The sequence below is a fragment of the Ovis aries genome, chromosome 6 (genome assembly GCF_016772045.2).
Source record: "Ovis aries strain OAR_USU_Benz2616 breed Rambouillet chromosome 6, ARS-UI_Ramb_v3.0, whole genome shotgun sequence".
Taxonomy (NCBI): domain Eukaryota; kingdom Metazoa; phylum Chordata; class Mammalia; order Artiodactyla; family Bovidae; genus Ovis; species Ovis aries.
Window position 1 is genome coordinate 31,582,029 of NC_056059.1, and position 27,917 is coordinate 31,609,945.

The 27,917-nt window shown below is 37.2% G+C and overlaps 1 protein-coding gene and 1 non-coding gene across 2 annotated transcripts in view; both read right to left on the reverse strand.

The window, feature by feature from the left end:
- Positions 1-27,917, reverse strand: part of GRID2 (glutamate ionotropic receptor delta type subunit 2) — a 1,640,866-nt gene that overhangs the window by 154,330 nt on the left and 1,458,619 nt on the right. The gene's annotated exons all lie outside the window — the stretch shown is intronic.
- TRNAC-ACA (transfer RNA cysteine (anticodon ACA)) lies at positions 5,115-5,188 on the reverse strand. The gene has a single exon. It is a non-coding gene; the product is annotated as a tRNA-Cys (tRNA).

Below are 27,917 nucleotides of genomic sequence, written 5' to 3' on the forward strand. Positions count from 1 at the left end.
AATGAAACATTTTGTTTCTTTTTGCTTCCTCAAAATGTGAAGAGACACTTAACGATAGTTTTTATTTAATAGAAATGGAAGGACATGGCCTCCATAAACATATGCCTAAAAGAGAGCTATTAAAGGTGAGAATGTGGATTACTTTAAAATCACATTTTCAAAGTGTGGGACAAGAAGAATGTCTTTCATTAATTTGGAAATACACTGAGGATGTCAGTGGGGAAAACGATTACAGTAAACAGAACTTTATATGCTGTTTTTCCAAACTTGTTTGACGATTTTGAAGAAACCATGGGATACCTGGGAAAGGATGGACTGAACACAACTCAGTTTTTCAATTTTATGTGTAGATTATGAGAAAATCTCATGGCAAAAAAATAACTTTTTTTTTGAAATAAGACTACTCTATTTCCTCCTAAGACTACTCTAACTTCCCTCTCCCAAAAAAGTCACCATAAAAGGAAACTGAGTGAGACCGGACTTACTCAATTTCTTTACTAAAACTGTAACTTCTTTAGATTCCAGTATTGATTTCTCAAATTCAAATTATCTCTGTTTAAAAACCATTTTTCTTAAGAAAGCAAGTATTAACTTATGAGGACATGCAATGTGCCTTGAAGTCTTTAAAAATGATGGACATCTTGGACATACTAGTCTATATGATGAATTTATAGATGCAGAACTATGATTGACAAAAGACGAATCTTTAAAAACAAGCTTGTAGAATCAAAGTGTATGGGCACAGACAAGGGGACACAGAGTGGGAGGGGAACAGGGGGACGAACTGAGAGAGTGGCACTGACGACTATGCACTCCCAGGTGTGAACTACATGGGAGTGGGGAACTGCTGTAGAGCTCAGGGAGCTCAGCTTGGCGCTCTGTGACTACGCACAGGGGTGGGATCGTGGTGGGCTTACAAGGGAGGCTCAAGAGGGTGGGGATATATGTACACGCGTAGCTGATTCACTTTGTTGTATGGAAGAAACTAACACCACATTGTAAAGCAATTATACTCCAATAAAACAAAACAAAAAAATGTATGTGTATCTTTTTGGAGATTGGGAAACAAATTCCTACACATTGAAATACCTGCTATTGCTAATAAGTGAACTCCTAACTATTTTCTGCCCAAATACTTCCTCTAAGAGCATATTGAGCTTGATGTCATCCCATAGGAATGATACTAGAATCCGTGTTACATGGGCTTGATAAGAGCAAAGTTTCAAGTCAGAGCAAATTTGATGTTTGACTATTTTCAGTTTTATCACTATATAAAAGACAAGAAGGATGTTCTGCAGATTGCAGGCACTTCAGAGAAGAATTATTGAAGAGGGAAACAGTAAAATTATCCTACCATATTATGGGACAGAAAGAAACATGTCTCTGTTATTTATTACTAAATACAGTTAATATCTGTTAAATTAGTCCTATTTTATTCATGTTCCTTTTTGAAAAAGTTTTATATTTATACGTCTTCAATATAGCCTATAAAATTTAAATATCTAACACAGAGTTTAAAAAGAGTAAAATTAACTTTATCAGAGGACGAAAAGACACCTTCCTAAAATATTGCTATACTTTTGGCACTTTTATTATTTGTTCTACTATCAGTTACTACCCTGACAGTTAACTAACCCTATTATTGCCTTGTTTCACTAATAGCATGCTGTGATGAGATGAATCTTATAGACTAACACATAATTTAAAAATATACAATATCAACAAATTCCCATTTAATGTTTTATGTTAAAGTAGTAACTTGTATAATAATTTATCACACATTAAATTATAAAGACTTTTTTGTCTGGTGTAGCTGTGATCTGGGTTGTCTTTCTAACATGTTGGTCAACATATTAATGAATGTTATTGGCATAATGAAATATCTGCTTGGAAGATAATCAAATCATAACTTGTTTTTAACTTTAAATAAAAATATTTTCCATTTGTACTAAATAGTTCAAAATAAAATAAAGCCCTACAATAAAAACCAGAGGAGAATATACAACATAAGTGAGGAAGGACTTTTTAACCATGTGATATGAAATCCAAGAAATATATAAGTTAAGCATACTTTTTAACACAAAATCTTTTGTAAACTCTTTTGCATGTCAAAAGACACACATACACAGATTGAAAATAGATTTGCAAAAAAAATAAGTGGAACACAGGGGACAAAGTTGATACTTATGAATATACAGATGCTTCTCTAAATAAGCATCCTTTATTCTAGTGAAGAACAGGAAAAGCAAGAGAAACATAGATAAAGCTTCTGAAGAGGCAATTCAAAATGAAACAGATAGAAATGTCCACCAAGCGTATAAAAAAGACACAACTTTGTGAGTAGATCAGCAAGTGCTAAAGAAAATAAGATCATAAAGGCTAGTACTTTGTATCAAGTGATTTGGCAACATTTTACAGATGTCTATTGCTGGTGGAGATGCATTGAAAAGTGTATTTTCACACATCACTAGTGGAAATGGAAAATGTTATAGCCTTTGTCAAAAGTAACATCCATTCAAATTAAGGGAAATATAGATTGTAGACTTTGAATGGTCTTCAGTCATCAGGTATTTGGGGATAGGGCTGGGGGGAGTGGGAATGGTGAAAGGGGAAAAAGAAGAAGATAGTACAGATGACTATTGGCCCATCAGTCCATCCCCAAGAATGCATCCAAGAGGAATAAGAATTTCAGATTCACATATAGGTTTATTCAGTGCATCATTGTTTATTGTGGCAGCAAATTGGAAACAGTTGTGATGCTTATCGGCCATGGAAAAATGATGTATTCTTGTCATAAAACATTATGGAAACATTAAAAAGAATCTATTAGCGCAATACAAGGTGCTCTTTTTTTGATGAATTTGCAGAATGTGAAAAGGCAAGGTGAAGAAATAGTTTATTATGTAATCCTACTTTTAATTATATAAATATATGGATATGTGTGTGTATGTGTGTGTGTTATTGTATTATTGGAAATGCTTAGGGATAGTATGGAAGAACACAGTGTTTGCCATTGGTTACTTTTTGAGAATAAAAAATGTAAGTGGAGGTAAAGGAGAGGAGAATGGCAGAAAGACAAATTGAAAAGTAAAAGTGAAACTAATGCTATAAAAGGGGCTTCCCAGGTGGCTCATTGGTAAAGAACCTGCCTGCCAGTGCAGGAGATGAGGGTTCGATCCCTTGATTGGGAAGATCCCCTGGCGAAGGAAATGGCAACGCACTCCAGTATTCTTGCCTGGGAAATCTTATGGATAGGGGGGCGTGGCAGGCTACAGTTCATGGGGTTGCAAAGAGTTGGACATGACTGAGCATGCATGCAATACTCTAAAAATGGCATGCCTAGCTACCTGCCTATATGAAAATTACATATGTAAGTAAGTAAGGAAGTAATATGTAATTTATAAAATTAGATTTTTAAAAAAGTCAGATTTATTGAGATCCTATTTATGTGAAGTCAAATTCATCATTTTTAGATACACAGTAAAGAAAATCTTAAATAAAAAACCTAAGTATTTTTGTTTTATGCTTTGAATTTTTAAATGGCATTGTTAACATATATAGTAAAATAATAGTTTTCAAGTATTATGTTGATTTATTAATTTATAAGTACTTGGGTAGTCATAATTACATACTCATAATTGCTTTGCTGTAATAGTGGATTTAATTCTACTCAGGCTGGAAGAGCCATTGACAAACATCTAAACCCCTGACACATAAAATTTATGCTAAAACTGCTAAGTCTTGCCATCTATCTAGGCTTCACTGGTATCTCAGTGGTAAAGACTCCATTTGCCAAGGCAAGGAATGTGGGTTTGATCCCTGGTTCGGGAAGACCCCCTGGAGAAGGAAATGGCAACCCATTCTAGTATTCTTGCCTGGAGAACCCCATAGATCCTGGTGTGCTACAGACCATGGGGTTGCAAAGAGTTGAACACGACGTAGCAACTGAACAGCAACAACCATTTATCCATCTACACTTCCCTTCCCCAACCGTTCTTTCTACTGTTATGTATGTGTCATTCTGACAGAATGTTAAGTAGAAAGTTTACTTTTTGAAATGATATTGCAACATAAACTAAATCCTAAAATAAGTTTAACATCACATGGGCTTCCTTGGTGGTTCAGACAATAAAGGATCTGCCTGCAATGCAGGAGACCAATTTGATCCCTAGGTCAGGAAGGTCCTCTGGAGAAGAGAATGACTACCCACCTGCCTGGAGAATTCCATGGACAGTGGAGCCTGGCAGGCTATAGTCCATAGGGTCACCTGAGTGATTAACACTTTTCACTCTACTTAGTAAAGAAGTTAATTTTATCTTCACTTGGTTTACTTTTTATGTTAACAGAATTGGATTTTATTTTTCATAGAATTTCTTAAATAGTTTATGTTCTTTCTTGCCCTTAGTTCTTAGTTACTCATTTTTTGGTGCGGCGGGGGTGGGGGAATTGGTGGTGGCAAGGACTGTTTTCCTGTCCACCATTCTCTGTCCTACTCTCCTCTATCCTCTTTACCTTCCACTTAATCTTTTCGGAGCTGAGATCAGTTTGCTGTTTTCCCGTTGCTAAGTCATGTCTAACTCTTTGTGACCCCATGGACTGCAGCACGCCAGGCTTCCCTGTCCTCCACTATCTCCCGGAGTTTGCTCAAGTTTACGTCAATTGAGTCGGTGATCAGTTTAGATGTCCTTTATTCCTGGATGTTCTCCTTGACCTCCAGGCTTGTGTATACTCTCATAACAGCACTTTAGCACTATGTAGTATACTTGGGTCTTTTCATGTTGTTTCACCCTTTGTAATTTTAAACCCTTGGTGGCTAGGACTACATTCTTTTCATCCTAGGATCATTGCCTCCCCTCTGCCTAACTTAGGGTCCAATATTATCAGGAGCAGGCACCTAATAGATACTTCTCATTTATGAAGCAATGCTTCATTTCCTTTCTTTGGGTCACTAGGTCCACCATACATTGAAAGAAAGAAAGAAAAAGAAAGTGAAGTTGCTCAGTCGTGTCCAACTCTTTGTGACCTCATGGACTGCAGCCCACCAGGCTCCTCCGTCCATGGGATTTTCCAGGCAAGAGTACTGGAGTGGGTTGCCATTTCCTTCTCCAGGGGATCTTCCTGACCCAGGGATTGAACCTGGGTCTCCTGCATTGTAGGCAAACGCTTTTACCATCTGAGCCACCAGGGAAATCCAGTTGCCATACATTGAACCCCCTATTTATTCAACAGTCAGTATTCTCCAGTTCTCCAACACTGATAGGAAGGATCAAGTAATATCACAAAGCTGTGACAGCTCAAAATTTCTACCATATTCAAACAGATCATAGTGCTCTGTCAGGATAAAGGAGTATAAGATAAAGTTTATTACGTTAAACCATATTTTGTGAAGCTGCATAGCTGTAGACTCATCAGGTGATCCAGTCAGCACTATCCAATAGAATGCTTTGAAATATTGACAGTGTTCTCTATCTGTACTGTCCAGTACGGTAGCAACTAGTCACATATGGTTACTGAGTAATGCAGCTAATGTGACTGAGAAGCTGAATTTTAAATTCCATTTAATTTTTAATTCACTTAAACTTAAATAGTCACATGGGACTAGAGGGTACAATACTGGATGTCAGGAATTAAAAGATACTTCCGTCTGTGGAAGAGTATGATTTTATCCCTCTAGAATCTGAAGAACAGTAATTTTTGGCATATAACAATAGATGGCCTTCAGTTTCTAATTAGCTCTTTCATATGCACTATGATTACTGAGTATATCAAAAGCACCTTGAGGGCACACTCACTGTGTGTGTGTGTGTGTGTGTGTGTGTGTTAGTTGCTCAGCCATGTATAACTCTTTGCAACCGCATGGACTGCAGCCTGCCACGCTCCTCTGTCCATGGTATTCTTCAGGCAAGAATACTGAAGTGGATTGCCATTCTTTTTTCCAGGGTATCTTCCCATTTTCACTGTATAGACAAAACTGAATTAATTGCTTTAAGAAGGAGCATTTATATAAGAGTTAAGGGGGAAATTCAGCATTTTATTGTTTCTTAATACTAAGAAGAAGTGCCAGTGGATTGCCACAATTCTCCTTGAAAAATGAAATGGGAAGATTTCCTTATAAAATGAAGTGGAAAATGAGTAAACTAACTCTTAGATTAGAACTTGGTGTGGGTGATATCACTCACGGCTCATGGCAGATTTTAAATTACTAAATTCAGAATTTTCACATTATTACTTTGTCATGTTGTAGAAACATGAAGACATTTCAGGATGATGGTAGTTCACAGTCTATTACACATTACAGAAGAGCATTAAAAAGGAATTTATATGGTGATCAGTTGTCACATTTCACTATCATACCAACTTCTTGGCCCAGCGGTAAGAAAATAAGGATGTAATATCACAGCCTATTTGTAATGATATGGTTACCCATAAAAGAATAGATGCTTTTTGAAAGAATCTGGAGACTCAGCTTTTGCTTCAGTTGGGATGAAATTCTATAAAGTGGCCTGATTAAAAAAAATGTATTGTACCTTCATCAAGATTTACAGACAGGTGAACAAAGGAAGAGTTCAAATTTTTGTAACAAATGAAACAGAAAGGAATGTTTTTGAAGTTTCATTGAAGGCTGAAAAATAAAGCTAAAACTCATATCTTGGTTGGTTTAATCTTGTGTAGATTCAATTAAGAGAGTTTCTTATAGATGAGGTTTTGGAACCTACCAGCATGCAAAAACCTCAGCACTTGGGGTTGGTGTTACAGGAACACTGTAGCTAAAAATAGCTCTCAATTATCAGAGCAGTTACCAGTATATGAAAAGAGCAAGGAAAGAGGAAAGAAAATAAGCCGAGGGAATAGGAATGATAAACATGGTTCCAGGAAACCCATGTACTTATGGTAAATAGAGTATGAGGTACAGAGAGGAGTGAGTCAGGTACTTTTTTGAATCAGTATAGACTCTTTTTAATGCTTATCATCTGGCTATACTATATTTAATTCAAATCACTCAATCCAACACAAACCATAATCACACTATATTTAATCCAAATCCAATCCAAATAGCACAGTACAACCACTTGTACTATGAAGAGCACAAATCTTAAATGTCTAAGTCAATGCATTTTGGTTAAAAAATACACTTGTGAATCCACCACCCTAATTAAGACAGAATATTTCCATCACCCTGGAAATCCTTCTTGCCCTCTTCCAGTCAAACTTCACTCCCTGGACATAACTGTTCTGATTTCTATCATCATAATTGAATAGTTTTTGCCACTTTTTGAGTTTCATATAAATGAAACCAAACATTTGTACTCCTGTCTCTGGCTTCTTTTGAACAACACAATGCTTTTAAAATACATCCACATTGGTTTGAGTATCAGTAGTTTTTCTCTATCATTTCTTGTAATATTGTGGTTTGAACAGACCATAATTTGTTTTTCTATATCTCTGCTGTTGGACATTTGGGTTGCTTTCAGCTTGGAGCTATTACAAATAAAGCTGTTGTAAACATGACTGTATGTCTATTACAGATGAATGTTTTCATCTATTCTAGCAAATACCTAGGGTTGGAACTGCTGGGTCATGGACTATGTATATGTTTATTTCAGTAAGGAACTGTCAAACAGATTTCCAAAGTGGTTGCTACATGTTTTACACTATCAGGATCTGCAAGTTCTAGTTGCTCTGCATTCTTGCCAATTTTTGTACTGTTAGTTATTCTAGTGGATATGGAATGTAAATTATTGTGTTTTTCATTTGCATTTCTTGATGACTAATGATGCTAATTTAGCATATTGTTATGTGTTTACTGGAAATCTGTGTATCATCTTTTGTGAAGTAACCAAGTCTTTTGCTAATTTTTATTGTGTTGTGTTTTTCATTATTGATTTTAGTAGTTCTTCATATATTGAGATATATGGTCAAATTTATGTATGTAAAACAAATATTTTCTTGTTGGGTGGCTTGCCTTTTTAAAATTTTCTTAACGACGTCTTTGACAAGTAGAAATACTTTTTTATTTTAATAAAATGCAACATATAAATTTTATTCCTTGTTTAAGGAAACTGCATTTGTCCTGAGACGTAGTTTTAATTCTACAAAGTCTTCCTGGAACTTTGATGAAATACCCAACGTGTTTACCTAGCCCTTCTAATTTGGCAGGACTCAAATTCCAAACTTTATTTATTCTGTGATGTATGATAGTTAAGTTATGGTGAGCTTTTTTTTTTTTTCCTTCTAGCTGTTACTGTATACTGGTTTCTTGGTTCTTCTCCCTGCATACACAGTTCAGGGTCAACCAAGAATCTGAGGGCAGTTTGTATGAAGATTTGTGGTTCTGTCTTCCGTGATTTTCTTCTTTTTAAGTGTGTGTGCATGCTTAGTCACTCAGTCGTGTCTGACTCTTTGCTGGACTATAGCCTGCCAGGCTCCTGTCCGTGGAATTTTCCAGGCAAGCAAACTGAAGTAGGTTGCCATTTCCTACTTCAGGGGATCTTCCTGACCCAGGGACCAAAGCTGTGTCTCCTGTGCCTCCTGCAATGTAGGTGGATTCTTTACCTGCTGAGTCATCAGGGAAGCCCCTTTGTTTCTAAGACACCCTCTTAATTTTTAGGTGTTTCGGCAACACAGAAACTCCATTCAGTGACAGTGTAAGCCAATAAAACTGCAACTCTCTTGAGTCCTAGTAGTCTTGAGCTGTGCATGAACTTGGAAGTATGCACAGGGGGAAAGCCATATAAATGTGACTCTCTTCTTTTCAAGTTTCCTTCTTTCAAGGATCACATCCCCTCCAGTCTCTGCCTGCCTTTGTGACAGGATCAGTCTGATGAAAGATATTCAGTCAGTACTGGAAATGGAGCATAACTTTTTTTTTTTTTGTATGTACATAATCACACAGTTTTCCAGAAGATCGATGGAAACAAGTGGAAGCCATAGTTTTGGGATTATTTCACCACAGATTTAAGTGATATATTTGGAAGTAAAATATACTTAGGAGAAAATTACATGGAGCTTCAATGATGATAAAATCAGTTTCATAAGGCTTATGTAATCATCTAAAAGCTTTTTTCACTTAAAGAAATGGCTGCAATTTACTAGTAATCTATTTACCTGAAGTGCACCTGAAGTGACTGGTCTAACTCTATATTTTAGGTGAAACACTTTTAACCCTCCTTATGTTTATAAGTGCCCATTAATGACAGCGCTTTAAAATTTTTATCTTTTCCAAAGCTGCAGAAAAGATGTTGAACCATTAAACAGAGAGCTCTGGGTGGTTTACATTCAACCCAATCCAATAACACATGTTGGATATGGACTGTGTACCAGCATGCTACAGGATGTTAGACCAGAGTGAAAGGAAACAGCATCATGAAAATCCTGGAATTGAATTAGGGATAAAATTTTGTAGCAATATTTATTCCAGCATATGATTTTTATAGTCAGGTTATATACCTAGTCATTGAGAAATGAACATTATCAGAAAGAGTTGGAGTTATTTAGTGATATATTAGAATGAGTTTTGTTCTATGCCTTGAAGTAATTCAAATAAAAAACAAAATATATACTCATTCTGAAGTTACATCTTATCCAATTTTTTGTTGTATCTCTTCTCTAAACAGGCACACGTACACACACAAATCTGTATTATTTTGTCTGAATAAGACACAGAAATGAGATAAAGAAAAATGCATAAGATAGACTTAGTTTGCATTTAGAGGTCCATAATATTACCCTGCCTTCAAAGAGAATGCATTTTTGTAGAATCAGCAAAAATGTATAAAGCACATATTAAAACGCAAATATAAATAACAATTACACTTACACCCATAAGGGAAAAACTGTTTAGGATTAGGTTAGATCTTTGAGAATAAGCAAGACTATTCAGGAGAAATTTGGTTGGAAAAGAAGCAAAAAAAAAGAAAAAGTAATTATAAGAGACAGGGAAAGGTTATTACTTATTGTTTTGTCAGCAAGAGACCAATTATAAACTTCATAGACACTATGATTTAAGACAAATATCCTTCTGTGCTTAGCAGAGCAAAAGAAACACTAAAGAGAATGAGTTAGGAAGGAAGGCTGAAAAAGAGTGAGTGTGAGGGAAAGAGAGAGAATTGAGAGAAAGAGTTTTGGGGAGAGAGGTGGCTGCTGGTAGGGACTGAATAATTTCGTAAAGTTGCAGATAAACTTATGTGACATGGAAGTTATAATCGTAAATAATATTGTTTGGTATCTAAGAACATGTAATCTGGAGTCAGGCTGTTGGAGTATGAAATGTGAATCCTGACATCCATCTCTTAGACTGATAACTTTGATGAGTTTCGTTTTCTAGGGAGTTGGATGATAATCCCTAATTGAGGTAGTTGTCATGTCGGTTATACAAGGGAATGCATATAGCATCTAATAAGCCATTGTGTTTTCACAGTAAACTGTCACTGTTTTTTAGTCTCTCTTATTGGTATCATCAGGAAATAAGACTTCGGTCCATTAAGTTAGGGCTAACTAATGGAAAGTTTTCAATGCAGCAGTTTGCATGACTCCAGAGAGTTGTCTCTCATGGTAGGGAAAATAAAAAAATATATATATTGAAATGCAGTAGGTGGAAAGTCAGGTTCAAAGCACAGAATATAACAAGAACCAAGTGACTAAAATTTGGTTCCAAAATAAGTACCTAGGCAAGGATTTTCACTGAGGCAGAGACATATCTGAATTCAAAAGAACTGGAAAGAAGCAGCTGAACCTATGAGCTAACACATTTGGGAGGCAAAAGAAAGTAGGCAGTGAAGAATGTCTTGGGATTTCTGGGTTGTGTGATAGCGAGATTTGCAGGAGTGACTGCCCTGATAAGGATGATGAACAATGGAGATGGTGGTGAGGGAATTACAGGAAGCTTCCTCCTAGAAAAAAGAAATTGCAAGGGAGCAAGTGAGTATTCAAATTCATTCTATGGATGAGTCACGCAAAAATAATCTTCTGTATAAGCTTAAAATATATCAACTCCTAATACATCCTTGGAGAAACTAGTGAGGCTCTTGTGTTCTGCTTCCCTATCAGCAAGAAGATCAGAAAATATTCATCATGATGTTTTGGAGCTGCTGCTGCTGCTGCTGCAAAGTTGCTTCAGTTGTGTCCGACTCTGTGCAACCCCACAGACGGCAGCCCACCAGGCTCCCCCATCCCTGGGATTCTCCAGGCAAGAACACTGGAGTGGGTTGCCATTTCCTTCTCCAATGCATGAAAGTGAAAAGTGAAAGTGAAGTCGCTCAGTCGTGTCCCACTCTTCACGACCACATGGACTGCAGCCTTCCAGGCTCCTCCGTCCATGGGATTTTCCAGGCAAGAGTACTGGAGTGGGGTGCCATTTCTTTCTCCTGTTTTGGAGCTACTGACTTTCAAAATGGAAACATAAAAACCATAAATAGGAATATAAGTAACAGCTGATCCCAAAACACAAACATTAGTTTCTATGACAAAAGCAAAGGTTCAGTAGACTAATACTCCATTTTTAAAAATCTTTGAGTTTGTGAAGACTTATATGCCTGTTCTTTGTAATTGTTTGTTTAATTAAATGAAGCTGAGAATCCCATGTTTACCTAAACAAAACTAACATATCTCTTTGAAACATATTTTCATTTTAGATTGTTGCTGTAAAAATGTGATTATTTCTGCATCATGATACATCTGTTCACTGCCTACTGATGGTTTTCTTTTGTAATTTTCTTCATGCTTATGAGCAATTTATTTTTTTAATCAAATTCTACCCTAAAAATTGAACCAAAATGGCAATTATCAAACCAAGCACATTAAATACTGATATATATTTAAAAATCAAATTTATCAGCTATAAAGATCAATATTCAATTATATTGTATGTAGAAATCTTCAAAACATCCATGTGATATATTAAATCTGATCTAACTGAAACTAACATCCAAGAATGAGACAGATCACTTTTTCACCAGTAACACCTAACTGATTACATTAAATTGGATACTTCCTAAATAAAACACTGAGTACCACTTAATACTGTGAAACAAAACAAAACAAAACTCTGCATTGCAATTTTTCTTTGCATCTGGAAAAATATCTTAAAATGGTAATTTGGGCCTTCTTAAGTAAATTTTATCTTTTAGGAGATCCAAACTGGAGTCACAGGAGTAGTACTAGTGGTATCCTAAGAATAATTTCTTATGCATTAAACATATTCTATTATTATATTTCTAAAAAGTATAGTATAAATATTTAGTAGAGTCCATTTTCCTCTGAATGGCTCAATACTGGACTAGATGATGTGTGCCAGGTAAAAGGTAATTAGAGGGCAGGGCATAGGTTTTGGATACAGATCTCATTTCAAACTCCTTTCTGCCGCATAGATCTTCAAGGAGAATAAATAGCTTATTTAACTAACATGGATTTAAGTATTCTCATTTGTAAAATGAATGTCATAACATACTTGCTGTAGAGTTTTAAACATTAGAGATAAAGCAAGGAAAACAAATACCTAGCACAAGACTTGCCACACAACAGATGATCAATAGAGAAATAGATATATTCACTATTAAGATCACTATCTGGTTAGCAAACAATAATCTGCACAGTTTACTTGTATACTATATAATCTTATCATGGAAATGTAAGTGGCATAAGAATGGAGGGGAGCAAAACTTGCCACCCCAAAATGTCTCTTTAGCGTGCAGATTATTTGAAGCTGAAAACAATCAAGACCCAAAAGACTCGGGAAGGAACTTTGACCTTCCCAGTAACTGCCTAAAAAATGTAGATAAATGACTTGTTTCAAGAAGAGAATTATCATCAAATATAACTAGGTATGTAGACAGTGGGAAGCTAGGGATGTAGATAGGGGGAAGTCTAGCAAAGGCTGCTAAAATTCCTTTCTGACTCCCACAGTCACTGCACGGTCCAACAAGCATTTGCTTTGCTAACTCCATGTGAATTGCTATCTTCCTCTCTGAAGTCCCAAACCACTCCTCCCAAGATTCTCTTTTGTTTTCTAGCTGAAGATGGTATTTAAGGTGAGGGCTTCAATGATTTTGGTGAGTTATTCAGTTTTCCTAGGTCTTTCCCATGTATATATGTTGTTGAATATTTATTTAATTTCCTTCTGTTAGTCTCATGCCAATTTAACTTTTAGACCAGGTAGAAGAACCTAGAAGCATAGAGGAAAATTCCTTCCGCTATTACTGAAGAAGGAATTCACAGGGCCTGGGCTCCATCTTAGGCCTGTTCATGCTGATCATGCTCGGCCGCCTTTCCAGTGGACTCTGAACTCTGTGTTTCAGTTCAGTTTAGTTCAGTCGCTCAGTCGTGTCCGACTCTTTGTGACCCCATGAATCGCAGCACACCAGGCCTCCCTGTCCATCACCATCTCCCGGAGTTCACCCAGACTCACGTCCATCGAGTTCGTGATGCCATCCAGCCATCTCATCCTCGGTCGTCCCCTTCTCCTCCTGCCCCCAATCCCTCCCAGCATCAGAGTCTTTTCCAATGAGTCAACTCTTCGCATGAGGTGGCCAAAGTACTGGAGCTTCAGCTTTAGCATCATTCCTTCCAAAGAAATCCCAGGGTTGATCTCCTTCGAATGGACTGGTTGGATCTCTTTGCAGTCCCAGGGACTCTCAAGAGTCTTCTCCAACACCACAGTGCAAAAGCATCAATTCTTCAGCGATCAGCCTTCTTCAGAGTCCAACTCTCACTGCATACATGACCACAGGAAAAACCATAGCCTTGACTAGACGGACCTTAGTCAGCAAAGTAATGAACTCTGTGTTTAGTGCCTATGAAAACAACAACAGAAGGATAAGACCCCCTCCAGATAGGGGAACCTTGAAGATCGTATCTAGGTTACTCATCGCCTAATAGAAAACACACTAATCACCCTTTCCTCCAGACAGGCCATAAGTTTTTCTGTATCTATTGGAGTGTAACCTCAGGTTTATTGATTATTGGCTAATTGTTTGACTGTTTGAGCACATAGCACGTGAATGATGGGGTTATTGGGATTGTATTATCCTTGGTTTATGTAAGTCTCAAGGAATCTGGAGTGGTGGGTTCAGACATGTACACATGGGGTATAAAAGATTTTCACAAATGCTGGTCGGGGTCCTTGGCTAACAGGAGACTCTGCCTTGGGCCCTCCGGTGTAATAAACTGCACTCCACTATCTGCATTGTCCTTCTGAGCGAGTTTGTTTCCTGGAACGCATGGCTACAACACTACCATAGCAGGGAAATTGCAGAATATAAGAAGAATATTTTATGGTGATATTAATCACCAGGAAGAATTGAGGGAAGTTAGCTGTGCAAACTTTTAGGGCAGTGAAAGGCTTACAAGTATAAAGGAATCAGGAGTAAGTCACTTTAAGAGCTCTCAAGAGAATGACAATGGTACAGTAATAATAACCACACAAATATTTTTATTGAGTTCTTTCTGTATCCCAGGCAGTAGGACACTGTGGAAAATGCTCACCACTCATTGTCTCATTAATTTTTACAATACCTCTAGAGGAAGTATTGTTCTTATCCTCATTTTACAAATATTAGAACTGAGTGAGGATTAGAGGGGATCAATATTTTGCCCAAATTCAATGCAGCAAGTAAACAGCAGTGCTGTTGGGCTTTGTTCCTAAGTAACAGACACTGGAACTTGTTCCAGTTGTAGAAAAGTTATGTGATGAGTGAAAAGGAGGCAAAAAATTACTCGTACCCGGGAAAAGAAAAATATTTCATTAGATGTCAAGATAGCCACAACAGGGTATCATAAGAGGGACCATAACTAACTTCTCAGCATCTCCCACCGCTGACAGTGAAGGTTTTGTGGGGGGCACTGTAGGCTGGGTGCTCCTGTAAGGCTTCCTAAAAGATGAAAGTCAAGTTGGATCCCAAAGGATATGGCATGACATCACCATCGTGGGACAAGAATGGACAGCACCTCTGACAAAGCAAAAAATGAGCGAATTAAGAACATTGTTGAAGTCTTGGCTGAAAAATTGGGACTCCATTTCATATATAATGTGTATGATGAAACTGCTGGAGAGTTCATCCCGCATCAAACTCAGGCAAAGCCTGGATAAGGCAGTGTTGTCGAGCTATAAAGCAGTTTAGATTTCCTGATTTGTTCAGAGAAGCTCCAAATCTATGCCTTTGAGGGAGACTATTTTGGTTTTTATTTACTGTCAGAGAATGTAAATATTTTAAACCTCTGCTCAGGCCTTGGCTTCCTGGCAACAGCACTAGGAGAATGCGCAGGAAGGCAGTTTTGAGTGTAACTGCAGCCTTTAAAGTCGCTCACTGATTGCAGTGGCGCTGATGGGTGGGTATGGATCAGAATAAGAGCATTCGCTGATGGCCAGGAGGGAAAAATGGACAATGACTCTGGGGTTTGGTGAATTTCCTGTTTGCCTTCTTCCTTGAATAGCTATTGTGAAGCACAGGATGTGAAGAATAGGCGCTGTCATTGGGGGAGAGACACTGGTGATCGGCCTTGTCTGTCAGCTTAGGCTGACAGGTGATCCTCAGCTTTGCAGTCTGATCTTTTGTAGTTTGGTATGATATCATGTGGGACACGATTGAGCAACTGAACTGAACTGAACTGAACTGATGATATCAGTGGAAATGAAAGATGAGGCAAACGTTTAGAACATATTGAACATGTACAAAGAACATGTTTGCCATTCCAATGGCAAAGGAAATTTCAATTCGTCCCTGTGGGTTTTGCTTTATTTTGCATATGTTCTTGCTTTATTCATCTGAAAACCATGTCTCTTTCTTCCTAACCTCTTTCTCGCTTCATCTTCTTCTTCTCTTCATTATGCATTAATTCCACTTGGAGAAATCACCCCTTATCATTCATTATATAACATCCATATAACTCTATAATAAAGTTATATTATAGAGTTATATAGTACTTGATCATTATTTATTCAGTATTTTCATGAAGGTAGCTTCATGAATATTTTCATTTCCTAATTGAATGACCACTGAATCATTTTCTAGACTATACATAAAGTAATAGCAAAGGCTAAATTAGGATTACCATCTCTGGATTTTTGGATCTTCTCCGGATTTATCTAGTCTTATACAAAGAACTTAATAACTCCTTTTAGTGATATGCAAAATGTTCCTGACACCACTTTTCTCCAAAACTCTATATCTACCTCAATGCAATTTCTCTTTCCTTTGGAAACTTCACTTTGAATGATTGAATGCTTCTATCTGTAACTTCTTCATTATTTTAAACATGAAATTTTAGCATAATGGGTAGAAAAATGAAGAAGGAAACAGAACAGGCTCTATCTTGAAAGCAGGACTCCATCTTGGGGCGGACTGGACTTTGAGCTATATGCCCAGTATTGGAAACGACATACCAACTGGACAACCAGGCCCCTGGAAGGAAGACTCCCAGGGCTCTCCATCACCTAAAAGAATACCCTGATTATCTGTGTAACTGAATAGGATCATACATTCTATTTTGCTTATTGGGGTATGACCACAAACCTATTGATAATTGTCCACTGTTAACTACCTAGGCTTAAGACATATGAATCATGGGTTAACTTTGATTGTATCTTTCTTTTTCCTTTGTTCAGACTAGTTTCAGGAAACCTTATACACTTAGGGTAACTTAGGGTATATAAGGTTTTCAGAAAAACTGGTCAGGGTCCTTGGCTAAGAGGAGACTCTGCCTTGGGCCCGCTGGTGTAATAAACTGCACTCCACTATCTGCATCGTCCTTCTGAGTGAGTTTGTTTCCCGGAACGCGTGGCTACAACAAAAATAACAAAGTTCTCTTTATCAATGGAATAAAGTATCTAAAAAGAAAGCTAATCCTAGAACATAGTATAAAAAGACAGAGAATGGAGAAGCACAGAGGAAATGTAAGAAAGAGAGAGCTTCTTCTAAATCCCGTTGATACTAAAATAAGGATGTGGATAGAGTTCAAGGAGTCCTTGGATAGGAAAATGAATTACCTCTTTTTCAATATACTCGAACTGAATTTAATAATTCCTTCTTCAATGATGAATGTAGGCAAAAATCACAGTAGTACTGGGAGTACATGTGAATTTATCATCAACAGAAAGTACGGATATTTTTACATGACAGCAGACATTGCTGCAGGTATCTCAAAGTGTAATTTATGCCCATCACTACTTCAGAATTTAGATACCTATTAAATGTGTTGCTAGATCATTTTACTGATGCCTTCACAAAGAATTATATTACTATATTATGCTTTTTACTATTTTGATAACTGAATTTTAATATAATTGGTTTTCTTTATAATCCTATAACTGTACACTTTTAAGTGTAGTTCCGTAAGCTTTCCCAGATGCCAGAGTAATCTGTGGCACAAAGATTGCTCTACATCGGTTCCAGAGGTAAAGAGCAAAATCAATAAAGAGAAATACTAGAAGGAAACCTCCCAGAGCAGACAAGATCCAAGTCTTTAGGCTAAATGAATTCACAGTCAAGACTGAAGTGTGAGAATGATTAGGTCTCTTGGGAGAAGACTGAGACTGTAGAGGAGGGATCATTTAGTCTAATTACTTCTCCTTTATTTGAATTTTTAAAATAACTTGAATGTATTCTTGAGTAATTTTTAAAAAGGTGCATATGTATGAAATTTTAAAATAGAGAAGAAAGAAAGAAAAAGGCAATTCAAATATCTTGGTCTTGCTGAAGCAACTACCCAAGCTAGGGAGGCTCAACAATTGATTGCTACTGATTATGAAAAGCCCAGGTGCTAATTTTGTGAATTTTAATTTAGCAACAGGTCCAGTGGAATACAGAGAAGGAAATGGCAACACACTCCAGTATTCTTGCCTGGAGAATGCTATGGGAAGGGGAGCCTAGTGGGCTATATACTTTATGGGGTCACAAAGAGTCATACATGACTGAGTGACTAAACACCACACCAGTGGAATACAAGGCTTTGCTGCCAAGCCATCCTACAGCTGAGCCCCAGCTAACCACTAACTGGGCTCACTAGCCTTGGGCAAGTTAGTTAAGCTTTCCTAACCTCAGCTTCTCCATATGTAAAATTAGAGTAATATCAGTCTTACAAGATTGATGACAGATGAGAAGTAATGCAAAGATATGTGCTAATCCATCAAGTGTCTAGTATTCTAGACATGCATACGACATGTAATAAACATACAATGGCAACCATCATTATTATTAAGCTTATGTTGAAAGCTAGGGCAAGCCAAGGAAGGACATTAGTTTTAAGAAACTGCTTAATGATGGAGGGATAATGATTTGAAAGGAATTCAGAGTCTGGACATAGAGATAATATAAATGAAGAGAAGAAAGAGAGACAAGGAGAAGGGCATGAGAAATGTTTAAGATTTGGCAACCAGTTAAACTCTGAGTATGAAGGAACCATCTGGGTGACCCTGGAATTTCTGTTGGTAGAATGGGAGATTGGCAACTATCTATAGGAGGAACAGATTTGTGATGAAGAGTGATGGTTTTAGTTTGGGACATGTGGAAATTAAGATGACTAGGGACATTCAAGTGGTCCAAGTGGGCAAGTACAATAGGTGATTAGAAAAACGCTCAGGAGTGGGATCTCTGGAGTTGTAGGTTTGGCTATCACCATTTTAACAGATGTTAGTAAACTCACTGTTTAATATAAAATCACCAAGGGAAAGCATGAAAGTAAGATTAGAAGACTCAGAGTCCTAGCACATGCAAAAATTTAAGAGAATCTTCTATTAGTTTTTACTAAAGATGGATAGTCCATGTATATCCTTGCAATACTTTCTCTTACAAAGTAATTAAAAAGAAAAAAATCAACACTAGAAAATAGCTCAATTAATAAGAGAATGGAAACATTCCTTATATAAAAGAGCAAAATTTTTAATCAGCAGAAGAAAATATAAAAGAATAAGAAGAGAGGAAAACATTTTTAAAAGCTCTGCTATTTTAAAGGCCATTATTCAAATGTTCATTTTATTTTTTCCTAGTTTTGTTTATCAATAAACATGGCAACAATATTTTATTTTACTTTTTTTTTGATTACATGTATAGTTCCCTTATAATGTCAAGAGACTTTAGAGGGCTAGCACCTTCTATTCAAAATACTTAACAAAAATATGTACTTCCCAAGGTAATGCCATTTAATAAGTCAAGGAATTTCTGGACATATTTTTACTCACAAACATTTGTGTTTTCCTATAATTGTTTTTGTTTCATTTGTGATCTAAGACCAGAATCCTAAAACCCTCTTCCGTTTAGTAGAGGATTTTTTTGCTCTGTCTCTAGAAATGTTTCAACATTTTCCATCTGCTTCCTGTGGTTCCTAAATCCAATAGCACTGTTTACAGATGTCTTGTTTGTTGCTTGGCTTGTTTTCTCTTTTTATCACTATTCTTCAAACTTTTGAAGTTTTAATTGTTGTTGCTATTGTTGTTATTTCTGAAGTTTGCATACAAAAAGCTTGAATGAGATGAATTAACTCTGAATTGCTTGTGCAAGAGCCTAAATGTGAATCCAGAACTGAGAACTGAAGAACTGTGTTTGGACAACAGGTTAGGACAGAATGGACCTTGTGATGAAGACTTCAGAAAACTGGAAGAGAAGGGGATATTTTGTTATTGATGTCTGATTCTGACCTTTGCCACTTCCTATTCAGGTAATGTTGCTCAAATTATTGAGGTTTTTTGAACCTCATTTTTTCATGTGTAAGATATACATAATAAAACCATCTGATTGTTGTGGGGTTCAAGGTTTGTAAAATATCAAGGACTATGTCTGTCAAGCAAAGAGGAAAACATATCCAATGAGAATCATTATCTCTTTTCCTCTTAGCATTGAGAGAATTTCTAAGAACTGGGGCAATATTAATAATGACAAGAAAATGAAGAAGCAAAACTCTCACTGTTTGCAGATGACATGATACTACACATAGAAAACCCTAAAGACACCACTAGAAAATCACTAGAACTAATCGATCAATTTAGTAAAGTAGCAGGATATATGGAGAAGGCAATGGCACCCCACTCCAGTACTCTTGCCTGGAAAATCCCATGGATGGAGGAGCCTGGTGGGATGCAGTCCATGGGGTCACTAAGAGTCGGACACAACTGAGCAACTTCACTTTCACTTTTCACTTTCATGCATTGGAGAAGGAAATGGCAACCCACTCCAGTGTTCTTGCCTGGAGAATCCCAAGGACGGGGGAGCCTGGTGGGCTGCCGTCTATGGGGTCGCACAGAGTTGGACATGACTGAAGCGACTTAGCAGCAGGATATATAGTTGATAGTCAGAAATCCCTTGTATTCCTATACACTAACAATCAAAAAGAGAAATTAAGGAAACAATCCCATTCACCATTGCAGAAAAAAAACAGAATAAAATACTTAGGAATAAACCCACCTTAAGAGACAAAAGACAAGAGATAAAAGACCTTTCTTTTGTATGTAGAAAACTATAAGATACTGATGAAAGAAATCAAAGATGACACATGGATATTATGTTCTTGGATTGGAAGACAATATTGTGAAAATGACTATATGATCGAAAGCAATCTACAGATTCAATGCAATCCTTATCAAACTACCAATGGCATTTTTCACTTAACTAGAAAATTTTTTTCCCACAATTTGTATGGAAACACAAAAGACTCTGAATAGCCAAAGCAATACTGAGAAAGAATAATGAAGCTGGAAGAATCAACTGTTCATTTCCAAGGCAAACCATTCAATACCACGGTAATCCAAGCCTATGCCCTGAGCAGTAATGCTGAAAAAGCTGAAGTGGAACATTTCTATGAATACCTACAAGACCTTCTAGAACTAACACCCAAAAGAGATGTCCTTTTCATTATAGGGGACTGGAATGCAAAAGTCAGAAGTCAAGAGATACCTGGAGTAACAGGCATATTTGGCCTTGGGGTACAAAATGAAGCAGGTCAAAGGCAAATAGAGTTTTGCCAAGAGAATGCATTGGTCATAGCAAACACCCTCTTCCAACAGCACAAGAGAAGACTCTACACGTGGACATCACCAGATGGTCTAGAAGGCAGTGATCAAGACCATCCCCATGGAAAAGAAATGCAGAAAAGCAAAATGGTTGTCTGAGGAGTCCTTACAAATAGCTGAGAAAAGAAGAGAAGCTAAAGGCAAAGGAGAAAAGGAAAGATATACCCATTTGAATGAAAAGTTCCAAAGAATAGCAAGAAGAGATAAGAAAGCCTTCTTAAGTGATCAATGCAAAGAAATAGAGGAAAACAATAGAATGGGAAAGACTGGAGATCTCTTCAAGAAAATTAGAGATACCAAGGGAACATTTTATGCTAAGATGAGCACAATAAAGGACAGAAATGGTATGGACCTAACAGAAGAAGAAGATATTAAGACGAGGTGGCAAGAATACACAGAAGAAACTTTGTAGATGTGGTTAAATTGAGGATTTTGAGATGGGGTGTGAGATTATCCATCTGGGTCTAATGCAACCACAAGGGCCTTTTTAGAGAGGTTGTGAGAAGAGTTGGGGACAAAGAGAGACTGGAAGATGTTATGTTGATGGAGAAAGAGATCACGAGCCATTGAATGTGGTGGCTTGCAAAAACTAGGAAAGATGAGTGAGTGAACTCTACTCAAGACTTTCAGGAAGAACACAGCTCTGGCACTATATTAATTTTAGCTTGTAAGACCCATTGACGGTTTTTGATCCACAGAACTGTAACTAATAACTGTGTCTTGTTTTAAGTACATTTTGTGATGATTAATTATAGCAACAGTAGCAAACCAATACTTGCAGCACAAAAATAAGCAGGGAATTTATACAGGCATTTATGAAACATTTCAAGCACATAATCTTATTTTTTTAGAGCTGGAATTTCTATATTCATCTGTTATGAGCAAAAGAGAATAAGCTACCATCTTAAAACAAGAATGTCTAAGAAATCATGAACACTGCCTAGTGTAATTTATAAGCTGACTGTTACATCACATAAAATTAGTCATCAATGTAAATTTGATAGAAAAATACATTTTAAAGGAAAAAAACCTTGGTGTGATAAGCAGACCTGGAATTTAGCCCTGACTATCACTAGCAGGTTTAGGACAAGTCACTTAACTTCCTTTGATTTCAGTTTTTTCACCTATATATAAGTAGGTTGGACATTAAATCTTTTCCAGTTTAAACAAATTGTACAACAAACAAAAATAGAGTTTAGAGTTAGTTCCATCACTCTGTAACACTTGCTTTTCATAACAGTACCGATTTAAAATATTTTATATTTCCAGACTTACTAAGACATATTTATGGATATAAAAGCTGTATAGTTTTAGGGATTGATTGGTCAACTACAACATAGAGGCCCTAGGATACACATTGAGTTCTGGTTTATGATATCCCTGGTGGGGAACAAAATTCACTACTTCAAAATGTCTCTTTGTCATGCAGATTATTCCCACTAAGAACAATCAATAATGCAAAGACGTGGGGAGAATCTTGGACCTCTCCCTTAATCGCTTAAAAGAACATGGACAGAAGTCCTAGGAAGACAGTATTACCACGGATAACTACAGCAGGAACTAGGTGTGTAGTTAGTGGGGAAACTGGCAAAGACCTTCAAAATTCCTCTCTGTGTATTACTGTCTCTGCAAGGCCAGCAAATCTTTGTTCACCAAAGCATTTGGTTTCCCATCTCCATGTACATCGTCTTCTTCCCCTTTGAAGTCCCAAACCATTACTCTAAATCCTCTTTTGACTTTAAGTTAAGATGATATTTGAGGTGAGGGTTTCAGCCATCTTGGTGAGATCCTGTTTTCTGAGCCCTCCCATGTATATTCTCCCACGTGTATGTGTTGTTAAACTTTGATGTAATTTTTTCCTATTAATCTAACTTACGTCAGTTTAATTTTCAGACCAGCCAAAAGAACCCAGAAGGGCAGAGAAAAATTTCTTCCTCTCTGATTTACATAACTCACTTTCCACTTTCCTCATTGTTGGCTTTCTAATAATTAAGCATTCAATGCTTTTTAGAGTGATTGTAAACTGTGCCAAGGAAAGTGGTGACATTCGTTTAAAATATGACATTATTACATGTGAACATAAAAACCACCTAAAGCATTCATACCAGGCACAAAAAATAGTATACTGTTTCCCATCTATCTTGTTAAGTCTTACTCCACACTTCAGACAATTCAAGATATGTGGCTGAAGTACAAGCCTGAAAAACAGGGTTTCTTTTTCAAAATGCTCAGAAAGAAACAATTACTGTGTTGTCAGTGGATGCTATGGTATCATCATATTAGTATCTTTCTCCCTTGGCTTTTGATGGTAGAAAACTAGAGGAGAGAATAAAGTAATAGTCCATTTGTACAGTTTAATGAACGCTTCTCACCATCTTCTGCATGTTCAATTCACTCGGTGATAAGGTAGTATTATGTTTCATTTAATGTTTTAGAGACTGTGCTGAGCAAATGTTGGCAGCACTTCACTGAGGAATTTTACCACCACACACAGCAAAAAAAAAAAAAAATGTTTTGATCAATATCCACTGAAGTCACTGGCACTCATTCTCTTTCATATTCACTGTACATCTCAGTTCTGTATGTGTCTTCTACAAAAATAAAATATAAAGGAAGAAATACATCTGAAATCTCAGAGATGTAAGCTCAGCCTATTCTGCAAGATAATTTTTGGAAAGCCTTAATACTCAAGAACATAGATCAGAGCGTTGGCGAGGGTCCAAATGATAGATGCGCATCTTTTCAGCCTCTAAGTCTTATTTGTCTTATGATCAATCAGTCTTTGGTCTGATAAAGAAGTGACTGGGCTAAAGGAAATGAAGGCAGGATGGAGTGAGGATGCCTGAGAGGAATGTTAACTAAACCTTGTGAGATGGTGACTTTCTTTTGGACCAGACAGAGTCTAAGGGAGGGTGTGCAGAGGTCTAGTGTATGCATCACAAGCGGAAGCAGATTCTCTGGGAAACTAACAGAGCTCAAGGGTCAGGAATCCTCAGTGGTCTGGCAAAATTAAAATATTTTAATTGCTGTCAGTTAAGACCATTGTTGCCTTCTATATCAACTTATCTGTCTATTATATTTTCCTTTGGTCAGGTGGCAGTGAAGTAGCCTTAGGTATTTTTTTGCATCAGGCTATGGGGCAGTTACAGAGAAGAAATGGCACCCCACTCCAGTGTTCTTGCCTGGAGAATCCCAGGGGTGGGGGAGACTGGTGGGCTGCCATCTATGGGGTCGCACAGAGTCGGACACGACTGAAGGGACAGCAGCAGCAGCAGCATGGGGCAGTTAACTTGGAAATATTTTAAGTAAATTTAGAAGGAACATTTTTAAGGTAATTTTCAGTCATTTCCATAGATGGTTAAGTTATAGCTTTCAGGCCTGGAATACTCTGACCTCCCATCAGAGTGAACTATTAAGCTCCTGACTAAACGGTGCAGGGTCAGATGCTGTACTGTGATAAGATGGTATCCTCTGGTGCTTGACACTGTAACAATGTGAGTTGTTGCTGTTTTTTACTTGTTAAGCCATTTCCAAGTGCTTTGGGACCCCATATACTGTACCCTCCAGGCTCCTCTGGCCAAGGAATTTCCCAGGCAAGAACAATGTGAGCAGTTGAGGAGAAAATTCAAACTATTCAGACCCGCAATCAGTCTGTGAAATATTCTAAATCTGACAGCTCATATGTGAAGTGAACTTGATTGAGGATTTCCAAAATTTTGCAAAGGTTCTAAAAATTACATGTCATAACCAATAATGAGCTGTGAAGCTAGAAGCTATTTTAGACCGTCAATAGTAAAAAAAAAAAAAAAAATTGATTTTCATCACCATGGTAGTGGAAAGACTGAGTTATCTTTCTAATCTTGCTACAGAAAATTATCTTATAAAGTCCTTCATAAAGAGGAAATCAATGAGTATATACATAGGAAATTAGAGGGAAAAGCTATTACAGAAATGTGTCTGACAGTCAGTTAAAACAATGCAAGCTTACCTTCCTGGATTTTGTGATACCTCGGGTGTATATCAGCTCTCTTGTATGAGAGATGTATGTAACGTGATGTGATCTTTTAAATTCTAATATTCACTTTTGTATCTAATTCTGAATATATAATTTGGAATTTTTTAAAAAAGAGTGTTCCTTCCTGTAATTTGTTTTAGGCCCCACAAAGCCTGGAAATGCCTGTGATAAAGCAATCAAAACTTGCACAGTAGGCTGAAAAATACCATAACCCTCTCCCAAATACTTATTTTTCTTCCCTGGGAGAGCATTTTTTAAAAATACACATCTGATGAATTGGAAAAGCTCCACAGCAGATGTGGCAGCGGTTTTGTGAAGGCAAGACAAGCCTTCCCCGGAATGTTGATGGCGGTGTGGGCTGGCACTGGTAGTGTTGCTATGGTAGTTAAGTGAAACCACAGAAGAACAGATAAAACATCATTAGGTGATGCAGAAGACCTCTCTTTGCAAGGGAAAGAAGCTCTCAAACGGCAGCCGGCCCTGAATCAAACCTGCTGCACAGACATCCAGAGAGCAATTACTGGAAAAACGCCATCTCTTTGCAAATCTTAATCTGCCTCTGTAATTTTCTTGGCATAAACATTCCCTGCTAAATAACTGTGCCCATTTTATTGTTATTACCAATCACATTTTCTTCTTAAAGTCAAAACAGAAAACAATATGACCTGAGTTAAGTAGATATTAAATGCAAATGTGCTCCCTGACAATATTAGGACTTCTCCAGAAAGCTGATAAAACAGCTTGCACACTTTATGAAGCACCGGAGTTTTCTTGGCCCGTATTATTTGATTTCATAAAGAGACCACAGAAGACTTGAGGTTAACATTTGGTTCACGTTCACAGTTAAGTTCCATGAGGTCAGGGACTCTAGTTTCTTTCTTAACATTTTATTCCCAATAATTCATGTGGTAGGTGATATACACGGAGAAGGCAACGGCACCCCACTCCAGTACTGTTGCCTGGAAAATCCCATGGATGGAGGAGCCTGGTGGGCTGCAGTTCATAGGGTCGCTAAGAGCCGGACATGACTAAGCGACTTCACTTTCACTTTTCACTTTCATGCATTGGAGAAGGCAATGGCAACCCACTCCAGTGTTCTTGCCTGGAGAATCCCAGGGAGTGGGGAGCCTGGTGGGCTGCCGTCTATGGGGTCGCACAGAATCGGACACGACTGAAGCGACTTAGCAGCAGCAGGTGATATACAGCAGAAGTCACATGAGTATTTGTTTAATGAATAAACAGCCACTAAATTCAAAGTGGAAGTGTTAGTCACTCAGTCATGTCCAACTCTTTGCGACCCCATGGACTGCAGCTTGCCAGGCTTCTCTGTCCAGAGAATTCTCCAGGCAAGAATACTGGAGTGGAGTGCCATTCCCTTCTCCAGGGGAACTTCCCCACCCAGGGATCGAACGCAGGTCTCCTGCATGGTAGGCAGATTCTTTACCATCTGAGCCACCAAGGAAGCCCGTAGGCACCAAGTTGGGGGTTCTGTTACTTTCTTTTCTCTACAAAATTAGAAAAGATTTCCTGATAAAATTTCAAACAGTCTTTGATAAATGCATGAAAAATATTTTCAATTATCCTTAATATGATAAAGCTTGACTTCACTTGGAGGAAAATTATCATTTGCTTTATCTTTGGTTAACTCAAATTTCTCTTTTGCTTAACATTTTTAAGTTAAAAGAATTCCTTAATCATTGTGGGGTTTTAGTGGCTACCTTTGAATTTAAAAGTACTTTTTCCATAAATGTTTTCATGACAATTCTCTGATGTCCATCTCCCCATCACAAAGCACAGACACTTATCACCAAATTTGTAACTGCTTTTTCATTCATTCATTCACATTTCTCTGTCACATCAGGTTTTAAGATATTTGAAGGGTTGTATCTCAAGCATATAGGACATACCGAATAAATGCTTGATAAAGGAAAAAAATAGCATCATCTAATTATATATACTACCTCAATAATGGTTAAAAAATGCATTTTTTTGGAGGAAGACAAGCAACTTTCTAATTTGTACCATTTTTCCCATTTTAAAACATAGGTCTAGGCAATTTGAACACACTTCCATTTTCCTAGATCAATGAGAAAAATAGAAACAATCTGTTTCGTCATTTTCCTTCTCTTCCATGCTTACTTTACTAGAAAAATTTGTATCTTTCCTCTTTCTTAACACTTTCCATCTGATCTTCTGCCCCCTCAAGCAATACATGAATCATTTGAATATACATTGAACACTAAAATACATATATGTTATTTTTCCTGTAGAAAGCATATGTCTTAAAGAAAATGCTTGGATCAAGAGAAAAAAAAAAAAGGAAGTGCGCTTACAGCAAATGACTGGCAATATAGGTTCATTAAAAAGTCAAGGAGGGCAAACGTGTTTGCTAACTAATTTGTACTTTACATGGACTTGAAAAATCTATGGAGAATTTAATAGTTCTTAATGCAAAACAGAAAATTAATACTTTAAAGTTTTTCAAATACATATGGTGTACCAAAGGTTAATTAAGCTAGTTTGCTAAACAAATTTATCTAATATTTAAATTTCTTAATTGTCCTGATCCTTTGTGTTCTAACCTCACCTATCTTTCTCCTAAAAGAAGCTATTTTCTTTGTCAGTAGACTTTTGTTTGTGGGTGCGAAGAGAATAGTGGAGTGAATTAGAGGGTACAACTGTAGCTGCCCATAGGCAGTAAAATTCATTGGGTGGAAAAGAGAGAATGTGAGAAGAAAATCGATTGTTCCATGCTGCCAGCTATATCCCTTGTTCAAAAGTAATTCTGTTAAATTCTAGAGAGGGCAGCATACTGGCAGGAATAACCTGAATATAATTCAGAGAGTGCCTTTAGGTCTCAGCATACACACTAAGATTTTTACATGTAAACAAAGTCAAAATATTTTTGTT